This window comes from Oncorhynchus tshawytscha, linkage group LG14 (assembly GCF_018296145.1).
Source record: "Oncorhynchus tshawytscha isolate Ot180627B linkage group LG14, Otsh_v2.0, whole genome shotgun sequence".
NCBI classification, from domain to species: domain Eukaryota; kingdom Metazoa; phylum Chordata; class Actinopteri; order Salmoniformes; family Salmonidae; genus Oncorhynchus; species Oncorhynchus tshawytscha.
In genome coordinates this window covers 22,459,072-22,473,190 of record NC_056442.1, presented here as the reverse complement: position 1 = coordinate 22,473,190, position 14,119 = coordinate 22,459,072, and the positions used below count along the sequence as shown (strand labels likewise).

Genomic DNA, 14,119 nt, shown 5'->3' with positions numbered 1-14,119 from the left:
AAATAGTTTTTTTTGCAATTTCACTTGTTTTTAAGAATCTTAAACACAACCAGCAATACATTTTCTCATCGTCGTTGTGCGTTATGGGGGCTCTGAAGAAACATGAACAAAGGCTCCAAAAACACGCAAATACTCAAAAAAGCTCTCAATATAGTGATGCAGGTCTTTACATGTTGTTCACATTACATTTTGTCATTCCAAACATTTTCCGCAACGTTATATCCATTTTGTTCAACGCAAGCCGTTACCAGCTGTCCATTCTCAGAGTAACCTGCTGCTACAGGTAACTGCCAAAATAAAGGAAACACCAACATGGAGTGTCTTAATATGTTGGGCTACCAAGAGCTACCAGAACAGCTTCAATGTGCCTTGGCATCGATTCTACAAATGTCTGGAACTTCCTGTGTGGATGCGTCTGCTTTTCATATACTTTGTATCCCTCATTTACTCAAGTGTTTCCTTTATTTTGGCAGTAACCTGTAGACTGGACAGAGAGGTATCACTCGAGTCGCAACTAAATTGAATATAACGTTGCGGATAAGGTTTGTAATGACACAGTTTCATGTGTACAACATCTAAAGACCTGCATCCCTATACTGAGAGTGTTTCCGTTTCTAAAATGACGTATTTGGGTGTTTTTGGAGCATTTGTTCATGTCTTTTCAGAGCCTCTGTTTATGAGGAAATGAATCGCTGGTTAGGGTAAGTTCTTGAAAAACAAGTGAAAGCAACAACAACAAAACGTGTCTGGACCCCTCATTCACTCAATTGTTTCCACAGCACTTGAGTGGAGACAGATGATGAACCTCTGTTGTAAGAGATCACTTAAGTGCTGCTATGCATACGTGAATAACTATGACGTTCAGGATGCTTCATAGATATGTTCTCTCATCCCTCACACAGGCCTCCTCTGTGTGACCATGTGAGTTTATTTTCTATTCTCTCTTAGAAGATGATACCTAAACCATCTGGATTTTGGATATCATAATACAAATAATTTTCCACTGTGAGAAAGGTCCTTGTTTAGAACTTTCGCTTTGACACCATGGGCTGTACCCGAGCCTTCCTTAGATTAGGTTTCTTTATCTGCACTGATAATTGGTGAGGTGAGGGAGACTTTATCAGACCTACTGATCATTAAAAGAAGAATTGAATGGTGAAATCTCACCCTGCCTCCACTTCAGTGACAATGTCCTCTGACAACTCTATAGCTCATGTATGGATGGAATGACACCTTCAGAAGCCTCCCTGGAACCTAAGCTGGTTATTGTCTCTGCTAAAAGGAGTTGCTATGAATATCCAGTGTCCTACTCTTTATGGGTTTCTGAATGCCGTGGAGTATCACCAGAGCTTTATTTGGGAACCAGATGTTTGTTGACTGTGATATATGTTTTGGTGGACAGTTCATCTTTAGTTGCCTCAGTGGAACACGTTTTTGACACAAACTTCAGCACACCTGATACCATCAACTGTAATCGTTTGTCTGGTGAATAGTATTTGGATAAAAGAAAAAAACAACAACTCAAAGCTAGAGGCAGCTGGTCATTTGATGTGTGTGTGATCATCGTGTGATCAGGCCTCATGAGTGGCACAGCGGTCTAAGGCACTGCATTGCAATGCTAGAGGCATCACTACAGACACTGGTTCGTTCTCAGGCTGTGTCACAACCGGCCGTGATCGGGATTCCCATAGGGCGGTGCACAATTGGCCCAGCATCATCTGGGTTTAGGGGAGGGTTTGGCCGGGGTAGGCTATTATTTTAAATAAGAATTTGTTCATAACCTTTATTTAACTAGGCAAGTCAGTTAACTTCTTGGTGACAGGGGGCAGTATTTTCATGTCCGGATGAAATGCATGCCTAAATTCAACTGCCTGCTACTCATCCCCAGAAGGTAAGATATGCATATTATTATTAGTATTGGATGGAAAACACTCTGAAGTTTCTAAAACTGTTTGAATCATGTCTGTGAATATAACATAACTTATTTAGCAGGCGAAACCCCGAGGACAAACCATTTCAGATTTTTTTTTTGAGGTCACTCTCTTTTCAATGAGATTTCATTGGGAATCCAGATTTCTAATGGACCTTCTTGCAGTTCCTATCGGTTCCACTGGATGTCAACAGTCTTTAGAAATTGGTTGAGGTTATTCCTTTGTGTAATGAAGAAGTACGGCCATCTTGAATGAGGGTCACTTGAAGTGTACTGTTAGATAGAGGCGCGTGACCAGAAAGCATGCTTCAGTTTGTTTTCTTCCTGTATTGAACACCGATCATCCCGTCTTCAATTGTATCGATTATTTATGTTACAAAATACCTAAAGTTGTATTACAAAAGTAGTTTGAAATGTTTTGGCAAAGTTTCCAGGTAACTTTTGAGATATTTTGTAGTCACGTTGCTCAAGTTTGAACCAGTGTTTTTCTGGATCAACCGCGCCAAATAAATGGACATTTTGGATATATATTGATGGAATCAATCGAACAAAAGGACCATTTGTGATGTTTATGGGACATATTGGAGTGCCAACAAAAGAAGCTTGTCAAAGGTAAGGCATGAATTATATGTTTTATTTCTGCGTTTTGTGTCGCGCCTGCAGGGTTGAAATATGCTTTCTCTCTTTTGTTTACAGAGGTGCTACCCTCAAATAATAGCATAACTTTCTTCCACTGAAAAGCCTTTTTGAAATCTGACATGTTGGCTGGATTCACAACAAGTGTAGCTTTAATTTGCTATCTTGCAAGTGTGATTTAATGAAAGTTTGATTTTCATAGTAATTTATTTGAATTTGGCGCTCTGCATTTTCCCTGGCTTTTGGCCAGGTGGGACGCTAGCGTCCCACATATCCCAGAGAGGTTAACCTCTTGAGCTTATGGCTGAATACTGCCCCCGTTGGAGGAAGTGTGTGCCCATAGTAAACTGAAAATATTTTTTTCCAAAATTGCTAATATATGCATATAATAATAATTATTGAATAGAAAACACTCTAAAGTTTCTAAAACTGTTTAAATTATGTCTGTATGTAAAGCAGAACTCTCAGGGCAGCCTTTCTCCCAAACTCTCTCTTGTCAAGAGAAAAGTTGGGTCAACTTTGACGTCATCGCCCCCACCCTTCCCAGGCAGCTACCGATCTGGGAACAGTATGTATTTGTTCAGCGCGATGTCTGCTTTCAATTGGCACGTTCATTGTTTGAATTTCGTGCTCCCTCATCCTTTGGCGGGCGAAAATGCCCGGTTCACTCTCACATACATGCACTCTATTGCGCGCGGCCGATTTGGGGAACGTTCTTTTCCAATAGACACCAATTGAAGCCGGTTCGTTTGTTCGCGATGATCATTGTTTTACATGATAAAAACATCATTTTGCTCGATTCTGCACTTAGTTTGACCAGTTTAGTCGACATATAATATGTAATTTTGAAGATTTGATGCGCAAGAGTGCGGGACCAGAAGGAGCAGAAGTTATTTTGGGTGCATTTCAGCTGAAGCTGTTAGCATATGCTAATACAAAGACGCACAACTTGAAACCAAACGATGTATTGGGTAAGTATGACTCCTTCTACGTCTTCTGATCGAAGAACATCAAAGGTAAGGGAATATTTATGTGGTTATTTTGGATTTCTGTGGACTCCAAACGTAGAGGAGACACTGCTAATATCTGAGCGCCGACTCATAGCATAGACTAGTGAACGAATTCTGTAACGTTAAAAATAAATGTAACACAGCGGTTGTATTAAGAAGTGTATCTTTGTAACTATATGTAGAACATGTATATTTAGTCATGTTTATTGCTTGTTATCTGATGTTATCTGTCGGAGCTATCATAATTTCTCCGGACATTTTGAGTAGCATTTTTTGAAATGTCGTCATTGTAAACAGAGATTTATGGATATTAATGGCATATTATTGAACAAAAAAAAATGTACTGTGTAACATGTAATATTACTGTCATCTGATGAAGATTTTCAAAAGGTTAGTGAATTATTTATTTTTTAATCCTACTTTTAAATTTTATATTTTCTGGGACAAAATGGCCGCCGCTTGCCTTTTGTTTCGGTGGTGGTCTAATATAAATGTGTGCTATGTTTTCGCCGTAAAACATTTTAGAAATCTGACTTGCTGGGTAGATGAACAAGGTGTTTATCTTTCATTTGAGCTATTGGACTTGTGTAGGTGTGGAGGTTAAATATTTCTAAGAATATTTTTTCGCATTTTGCGTTATGCTAATGAGCTTGAGCCGTAGTCACGATCCCGGATCCGGGATGGGTAGCATCAAGAGGTAAAATCATGCAAAACAACACAGTCGCGGAGCCTGTATGTTATTAACTTCAACATTTATTGTCCCTGTCATGACACTAGAGGTCGACCGATTATGATTTTTCAACGCCGATACCGCTACCAATTTATTGGAGGGCCAAAAAAGCCGATACCGATTAATCGGCTGATTTCTTTTATTTATTTGTAATAATGACAATTACAACAATACTGAATGAACACTTATTTTAACTTAATATAATACATAAATAAAATCAATTTAGCCTCAAATAAATAATCAAACATGTCAATTTGGTTAAAATAATGCAAAAACAAAGTGTTGGAGAAGAAAGTAAAAGTGCAATATTTGCCATGTAAGAAAGCTAACGTTTAAGTTCCTTGCTCAGAACATGAGAACATATGAAAGCTGGTGGTTCCTTTTAACATGAGTCTTCAATATTCCCAGGTAAGAAGTTTTAGGTTGTAGTTATTATAGGAATTATAGGACTATTTCTCTCGATACCATTTGTATTTCAAATACCTTTGACTATTGGATGTTCTTATAGGCACATTAGTATTGCCAGTGTAACAGTATAGCTTCCGTCCCTCTCCTCGCACCTAACTGGGCTCGAACCAGGAACACATCGACAACAGCCACCCTCGAAGCAGCGTTACCCATGCAGAGCAAGGGGAATACCTACTCCAAGTCTCAGAGCGAGTGACGTTTGAAACGTTATTAGCGTGCACCCCGCTAACTAGCTAGCCATTTCACATCTGTTACACCAGCCTAATCTCGGAAATTGATGGGCTTGAAGTCATAAACAGCGCAATGCTTGAAGCACAGCAAAGAGCTGCATGCTGAATGCTTACGAGCCTGCTGGTGCCTACCATCGCTCAGTCAGACTGCTCTATCAAATCATAGACTTAATTATAGCATAATAACACACAGAAATACGAGCCTTACGTCATTAATATGGTCAAATCTGGAAACTATCATCTCGAAAACAAGACGTTTATTCTTTCAGTGAAATACGGAACCGTTACGTATTTTATCTAATGGGTGGCATCCATAAGTCTAAATATTCCTGTTACATTGCACAACCTTCAATGTTATGTCATAATTACGTAAAATTCTGGCAAATTAGGTGGCCCAAACTGTTGCATATACCCTGACTCTGCGTGCAATGAACGCAAGAGAAGTGACACGATTTCACCTGGTTAATATTGCCTGCTAACCTGGATTTATTTTAGCTAAATATGCAGGTTTAAAAATATATACTTCTGTGTATTGATTTTAAGAAAGGCATTGATGTTTATGGTTAGGTACACATTGGAGCAAGGACAGTCCTTTTTCGCAAATACGCACCGCATCGATTAGATGCAACACAGGACACGCTAGATAAACTAGTAATATCATCAACCATGTGTAGTTAACTAGTGATTATGATTGATTGGTTGATTGTTTTTTATAAGATAAGTTTAATGCTAGCTAGCAACTTACCTTGGCTTACTGCATTCGCGTAACAGGCAGGCTCCTTGTGGAGTGCAATGAGAGGCAGGTGGTTAGAGCGTTGGACTAGTTAACTGTAAGGTTGCAAGATTGAATCCCCGAGCTGACAAGGTAAAAATCGTTCTGCCCCTGAACAAGGCAGTTAACCCACCGTTCCATGGCCGTCATTAAAAATAAGAATGTGTTCTTAACTGACTTGCCTAATAAATAAAGGTGTAAACAAATATATAATAAAAACATTTTTAAATTGGCCAAATCGGTGTCCAAAAATACCCATTTCCGATTGTTATGAAAACATGAAATCGGCCCTAATTAATCGGCCATTCCGATTAATCGGTCGACCCCTACATGACAACACACGTCTCTGGTGGCACTGGGGTGCCCTTACCTGTGTGTTCCTCCCAGGGTTTAATAGCACACTGAAATAGAACTGGGATGACATAATCAAAGACATGATTTTTATTTAGCTGGGATCTCCTCTCGTGTTGTGACAGGAAACAGAAGCTTGTCAGTTAGGCTCCCCAGCCTGCCAGTGAATGCTTGGCTCTTTTCCCACTGCCTTGTTAGAGAGTATTAATTACAACTCCTAACAGCGATCGCTATTGATGAACCTCAAGTCTTAATTTGCTGCTTCCTTCTGTCTGTTTCAATGGGTTTCTCATTGGCCTCTAGGGACAGACAGAGCTCATTGTGAGCCAATCAAAGTAATTTGTGTCATTCCCTCACTGGGCCTGTGTCTCTGCAGTCTTTCACAGTAGCTCAGGGCCTTAGACACATCCTCACCATTGAGAGGCATTGGGCAGGTTTCCATTAACCCGGGTTTATTTGACAGAAGCAATCATTGCAACCCGTGTAATGGAAACAGCAGATATAGGAGACATTTTCTAAAGATTGACAACATTTGTTGTCTAACTATTTATTGTGACAAATTATAATGGAAACTGTTTTTCGAATACAATATGATTGTCAAATACTTTTGAAGGTAGGTTGGGCATGTGATTATTAGCAAATTTACCAGATATTGAAAACCAGTCTAACTGGTGTGACCAATATTTGCCTCATGCAGCACGACTCATATCCTTTGCATAGAGTTGATCAGGCTGTTGATCATGGCCTGTGGAACGTTGTCCCACTCCACTTCAATGGCTATGCGAAGTTGCTGGATATTGGCGGGAACTGGAACACGCTGTTGTACACGTTGATCCAGAGCTTCCCAAACTTACTCAATGAGTGACATGTCCAGTGAGTACAGTGGCTTGCGAAAATATTCACCCCCTTGGCATTTTTCCTATTTTGTTGCCTTACAACCTGGAATTAAAATGTATTTTTGGGAGGTTTGTATCATTTAATTTACACAACATGCCTACAGCTTTGAAGATGCAAAATATTTATTGTGAAACAAACAAGAAATAAGCCCCAAAAAAACGGAAAACTTGAGCATGCATTTGTTTCTTTCTTTCTTTAAGCAATGGCTTATTCCTGGCCACTCTTCTGTTAAGCCCAGCTCTGTGGAGTGTACGGCTTAAAGTGGTCCTATGGACAGATACTCCAACCTCCGCTGTGGCGCTTTGCAGCTCCTTCAGAGTTATCTTTGGTCTCTTTGTTGCCTCTCTGATTAATGCCCTCCTTGCCTAGTCCGTAAGTTTTGGTGGGCGGCCCTCTCATGGCAGGTTTGTTGTGGTGCCATATTCTTTCCATTTTTTAATAATGGATTTAATGGTGCTCCGTGGGATGTTCAAAGTTTTGGATCTTTTTAACCAAACCCTGATCTGTACTTCTCCACAACTTCGTCCCTGACCTGTTTGGAGAGCTCCTTTGTCTTCATGGTGCCCCTTGCTTAGTGGTGTTGCAGACTCTCAGGCCTTTCAGAACAGGTGTATATATCCTGAGATCATGTGACAGATCATGTGACATTTAGATTGCACACAGGTGGACTTTATTTAAGTAATTATGTGACTTCTGAAGGTAATTGGTTTCACCAGATCTTATTTAGGGGCTTCATAGCAAAGGGGGTGATACATATGCACCACCACTTTTCTGTTTTTAATGTTTTATAATGTTTTATTTTTTTTTCCATTTCACTTCACAAATTTGGAGTATTTTGTGTATGTCCATTTACATAATAAAAATCTATTTAAATTACAGGTTGTAATGCAACAAAATAGGAAAAACACCCAGGGGGATTAATACATTTGCAAGGCACTGTATACAGACCATGGAAGAACATGGGACATTTTGAGCTACCAGGAATTGTGTACAGATCCTTGCGACATGGGGCAATGCTTTATCATGCTGAGGTGATGGCGACAGATGAATGGCACGACAATGGGCCTCAGGATCTCGTCACGGTATCTCTGTGCATTCAAATTGCCATCGATAAAATGCTATTGTGTACTTTGTCCCTAGCTTATACCTGCCCATACCATAACCCCATCGCCATCATGGGGCACTCTGTTCACAACGCTGAAGTTGAGTCATCCGTAAAAAGCACACTTCACTAGCGTGCCAGTGGCAATTAAAGGTGAGCATTTGCACACTTCCCTGATACGGTTTCTGACAGTTTGTGACAACTCTACACAACTTTAACTGTTGTTCAATTGAAACTTTGGTGGACACCAAGTTCTCCCTGATCACTCTTCATGATAGGAGGTGTAGTGGAGGGAGCCCGGTGGTTCCTCCTGGTTCCTCTCTCTTCTTATTAGTGGCAGATGGGAGTAAGAGAATGATGACCGTGTCCCCTCCTGATGGATCGAGCCTGTCCCTGTGGAGACTGTGGGGGCAATGAGGCGCGGGGACAAGGAACAGCTAAATGATTGAGCCATCACTACGTGCAGTTGTCCCGTCTGGCTGGTCCAGCCATATGTTAGAGCTGGGTGGGCCAAGTCAGACTTTAGCTGATAAATGGGTGTGTGTTTTAAGCCAGGCAAGGTGAAGAGGGGTGAAGAAAACAAACCTGGCCGTGTCCTCCGAACGTTCCTCAGAATAACAACAGGAACGCTCTTGTCTGGTGAATCATTTAGCAAGTTCAAGGCTGCACATTTGCAAGGATCACAAAGAAAAAGCCACAGCAAATATATTTTCTTATCATATTGTATATGGTTATGAAATCCCGTAGGTGGTTTACTGCACCTTTTTAAAATTGTTCATGGATTTTAATCGTGAGTGGTATAGTTTGACTCGGTAAGTTATTTGAGGACGTCTTCCGTACAAACATTGGTGAGTCCCATAGGAGAGAGGGAGACGATGCCTGACTGTGTTGTATAATATAGGTCATGCAGCTGTGATCGTCAGAATAGGACACAGGGTAGAAATGCCACAGTGACTAACCAGATGCTCTGGATTGTTCTTGTTCCCCCTTCTGCCCTCACAGCACTCAGGGTATTCCCGTTCACATCGTGCAGTTTACATTGTACATGGCATGTTCCCACAGTAGCTACATGCACATGTCTCTCCGCCGTGTTTCTATTCTCATCCCCCTCTATCGATTCCACTTGATGTACCCTTTTAAAACACATTTAGTGTTCAGTACTTCATTAACTGAGTGGTGGACCATTTTATCAACCTTATGATACCTGTTACCCTCCAGATGCTATTTTTGGACAAAGGGTTTACAGAGCTACTGTACATATAGCCTGTCTCTGATATGCTATTATCCTGGCCTCCATCCACGTCATCTTCTCATCTCGCTCTTTCTTTTGTCCCTCAGCATTTTCCGGCCGTGAGTGGGGCCTTCATGGATTCCCCGTACAATGGCAACACGTCCCTCCAGACCTCCACCTCCAACCTCAACGCCAACTTCTCCCGGCCGACCGAGGCGGAAGAGGAGGGCAAGTACTCCAGTGACGCCATCTGGCTTTGGGTGGCCGTCATTGCAACCATCGGCAACATAGTAGTGGTAGCAGTGGTTTGCGCCTGTGCCTTCTAAGACTCGTTAGTTACAAGCACACAGCCGAACCTCCCTCTTGCCACCTTTTCCCCCTCCACTTTAACCTATCCCCTGTATTCGTTTTCATCTGGTATGTGTCCATCCGTAATATTAAAGCCAAGGCCCTGTTCTGAGGGTCGCCGGAATATGATCGTGAAAATATAGGGATTGATTTAACTGATGTTCTGTAGGACTATGAATGCGTTTGTAAGTCTAGGAATGAGAGCGAGAGAGACAATCCTCTGGAGTTACCATACTGTATCTTACCTAAAGCCTATGTCTCCCACTGTGTTTTTTTATTTATTTTAATGATAAACGGGGAAGTGAGCTGATGTGGGCTGTGCCTTTGTATAATGAACATTTTGTAAATGATTTATGGGAAATGGGCATTGTATAAAGCAGCCTCCCTTCTGCTTTCCAATCGGAGGTGTCACCAGAGGTCAGCCTAAAGGAAGGGAAGTGGAAGTGTAGGGAAGTGGGAAGTGCACAGGGAAAGTGTACAGCTGTGAGATCCCCTCTGCCTATGAACCTGAACAGAACACCACCCCATATATCTTTGTCTGGTTGATGTCATGTGCCTGTTTGTCTGAAATTAATGTGTTGATGCTGCTGTCTTGGTCCAGGTCTCTCTTGAAAATTCGATTTTTTTGTTGTTGTATCTCAATGAGACCGACCTGGTTAAATAAGGGTGATATAAATAAACACGGAATCAGCAGTTCCCGTTGTGGTTGGCCACTGTCTCGGAGACCAGTGGAGAGATATGTGACAGATGGTGGCTGGTAGGAGCGCCGAGGGGACAGCGGAGGGGCCCAGGGCAGACTTGGCAGTACCCCTCAGTACTCGGTGTTCTTTCCTGTGACTGCTGCACCACTGCACTACCATTCACCATTACTGCTCTGTCCTGTCCTCATCGGCCTCTGTGATAGAAATCTCCCTAAGCACTTTATAAAAACCCAATAAACTGGGGAGTTTTCTTCTGTTTCAACTGCAATGTTCTGGGCTCACCTGTTGCATCTCTGCAGTGGCTGTAGACCTGTGCCAGTTGAACTATGCAGTGATGGCATCCCACTGGTTACACACTGGTTGAATATGGCACGTCATTTCAATTAAATGTTCCCCGTGCGGATAGCTGTGGATAATGTTTAGAAGTGAGACCGATGTATACAAACACAGTATCACCCACAAGCCAAATGAGGGAATTAAGTTGTCAGCACACGTCTTATGTTATACCACCCCTGCTGACATTATCTGCAATTACGGAGCCACCAATTACATCGCACTAAATCATTGAGCCGCCCACCATAACCAGACTATCCCAAATGACCAGACCGCCGCTACGAAGGCCCCACGCTGTTGAGCTAGCAATGAAATGATTTTGCTCCTGTCATAAGAAACCCCATTGCTGTTAACGTTAGTTTTTTGTTGTTGTTGTGCCAGGCAGAATCTCACATTCACCTCAGATTGTCTCTCAGTAGACTAGTGTGTGTAGGTGGCAGCCTCCCCAGTAGTTCTGTGCTGTGCTGTCTCCCATGCACCCAGTGGAGTGGGGCCACAGACTTGTCAAGCGGCAGGGCTGTAATGAGACGTAATGCCTCTCTCTCTCTCTCTCTCTATCTCTTTCCTAAAGCGAACACTGACCTCTCAGTTGCGCTGCGGTGATCAGAGCAGATCTGATCCCTGCTGCACTCGGCTGCGCTGAACAAAGATAGTGCTTCAAAGTGCATTTTTAGACTGGGACTTCCTCATTTAATCAGCACTCGTTGTGATTGAAAGGGAGAGGAGGAGGAGAGAGGAGTGACCGCATGGGATTGGATTTGTAACAGCCAACTTCCATGTCATCGCTTTGAATTACAGGACTTTTTTTGAAGTACAATGGAAAATATATATTTTTTTATTGAAACCAACGAAGTGGAATAGAAGGTTTTAAGATGGAGAGATTTAGGATCAAAAGTCAGGCTGAGACATCACTCCAAACAGCTAATTGCCCTGATCTCACTGTACAGTAGTGTTAATGAAAACAAGAGACAGATTCATCATGGCGTCTCTGAGCGGTCCTTTTCAGGTTCCTTAGAGAGCTTAGTCTGAAGAAACCTGAGGGAACAGTAATGCATTGTCTCTTAACAATAAACAACAACAAACCAAAAAAACGCTAGTTTCTCTATGGCACAGTATGGGGCGTCATAAGTATCTGCTGGCAATAACTCAAGATGACGCTAACAAGTTAGTATTATACATCCCCACTATATGTAGTTACTTTAATACATTAACTATTCTGAAACAACATGCATATGAACTAGGTGAGGAATCCCAAGTTAGCTATAATATGAATTTCTTCTACCCTTGTGTCGGCTGTGTGCTTTGACATGGGACTGGTTAAGGCTCCGGTGCCCACTGTCTACGGCTCAAATTATGTGCCTGAGCTGACTAACACAACACCTACCCGTCAACTGCTTATGTGACCATGGACGCTCCTTAACCACCATGGGACGATGGTCCTCCTCCACATGACGGAACGTCATCACAGCCTCAAGCCCCAGGTACCGCGTGACCCCGTTTGCAACACCACGTAGGCGCGGTTCACCAGACACAGGCGAATAAAGCTAATCCTGTACTCCAAAAAACATCCAGATGGAGATTCTCTATTGAGCCTAATGTTTATTAACTAGTGTCCGGGAAACTGCCCTTTTACTGTTTTTAAGATTTGTTTTTAATTACCGCCTCCAGGTAAAAAAGTGAATTGTTGAGCTATACATTATGCATCTGCCTGTTAAAGGGAACAGTTCTTTTTTTTAGTGTTGGGGAACTTGGAGTGATGCTTCATTCATAATCACATTTGTTTTCATGTACTGTTTCTTTATTTCTATAAGTCAACATTACTTCAGTCGTACTAAGTCTACTGTAGATCTTGAGTTTAAACATTCCGCTAAGCATGTCGTCTCCTTATTCCTTCTAATGGATTAGTAGTGCATCTCAATGCGGTGTTAACTGAGAGCATGTGTAGACTTGTCATCATGTATCCTCTACTGCATTATATGATAAATGTCAAATTCGTAAAGAAATACTACTATGACAAAACTCAGCTGTTAAATGGGGGAGACGTGGCCATAGGGTGCTCCCTCCACCAACAGATGCATTTCACCACGTTTGACTTCCTCCCTCCATAGGCCCAGAGGGGACTGCTTAATTACAGCCCATAGAGCACTGCACGTTCCATCCTCCTTCTCCTTTCCCCTCTGTTCTCTCTTCTTCCACCCCTCCATCCATCCATCCATCCATGCAGGGCACTAGACCGTGGTGTCTGCGTTGGCACTGACCTCTGACTCGAGGCAGGGCACCTCATGCCCACATGCCTCTTCCTTCCCAGGCAGCAAGAAATAGTCCGGCCGTTGCTGAGGAAATGGACGAGTCACTCCTACGAGAGGAGAATTGTAGGAGCAAGGAGCAGCTGGGTATATAAGCGAACACACACACAATGTAAATGTACCTTTCCGTAACATGGTTGAGATGACAATGCTATGATGTCATTATGTGCTCTCAGGGTTTGTATTTGTTAGTATCTTTCAATAGATTTGACATGTTTTACACCATTATTCTCACCATGGTTCTAATTAGCAAATGAGAACATTTTATAGGGGCCATTAAAAGGGAAGCTAGTCTTCTTGGGCTAAATGAGTTACGCTTCAATTTTGGGCTCTATTCAATCTTTATCTCTGAAGCGGTACAGATTGCGCAATAGAACTGTAAAGGTCATTTCCATATGAGCCGACGTATGCAGCCTTTACCAAGGATACAGTCGCCACTAACATTGCCTTTAAATTTCAAGCACACTGCAACGCTGAACTTCCCCGATACGGATTGAATAGAGCCCTGAGGCGAATATTCTCTCCAATTACACTAGTTATAATTTCGCTTTAATTAATAAGCACTGTATTGCCTAATGTCATAGTTATTCACACACAGTCAAACATGCTTACTGCTGAGGTATAGCCCTAGACTATGTTGCATAAATATGCTGCCCCACACTAACTTGGAAGTTCTATAATTCATAAGCATGATAGTCTTTGTAAATATTTAATAGCTTATGAATACAACAGTTCACATATCGTGATATACCCATGTATGAATTGACAAATGACCTAGCTAGCGGGGTAATGAAAATATGGTCCGACTTCAGTGGGTGTCTCTGTATGTTGTTGCTATGGTAACACCCTCCATAGATCACCTCACTTTTGTGGTGTTCTATTGCTCTGGGGTCCTAAGCATCCCAGCCTCTTATCCTCGGCGGAGTGTTGCATTATGCAACGAGGCTACGCTGCATGTTTGTTCAGTCGGAGGTATGAGAATGCTTCTTGACTTTAATGCTGCCGGACATCATATGCACTCCCTTCCCTCCTGATTCACAGCGGCTCCCTTAACCCGTGGCTTGTTTGTGTTTT

At 42.1% G+C, this 14,119-nt stretch overlaps 1 long non-coding RNA gene across 4 annotated transcripts in view; it reads left to right on the top strand.

The window, feature by feature from the left end:
- The window catches only part of LOC112266768, a 50,111-nt gene that overhangs the window by 34,347 nt on the left and 1,645 nt on the right, over positions 1-14,119 (top strand). For 3 of the 4 annotated variants that reach the window (XR_006078799.1, XR_002955992.2, XR_002955991.2), the window contains exon 2: positions 9,465-13,132. This is a non-coding gene — a long non-coding RNA (uncharacterized LOC112266768). The remainder of the gene's footprint in view (positions 1-9,464; positions 13,133-14,119) is intronic. The other variant, XR_002955993.2, reaches the window with a different exon arrangement.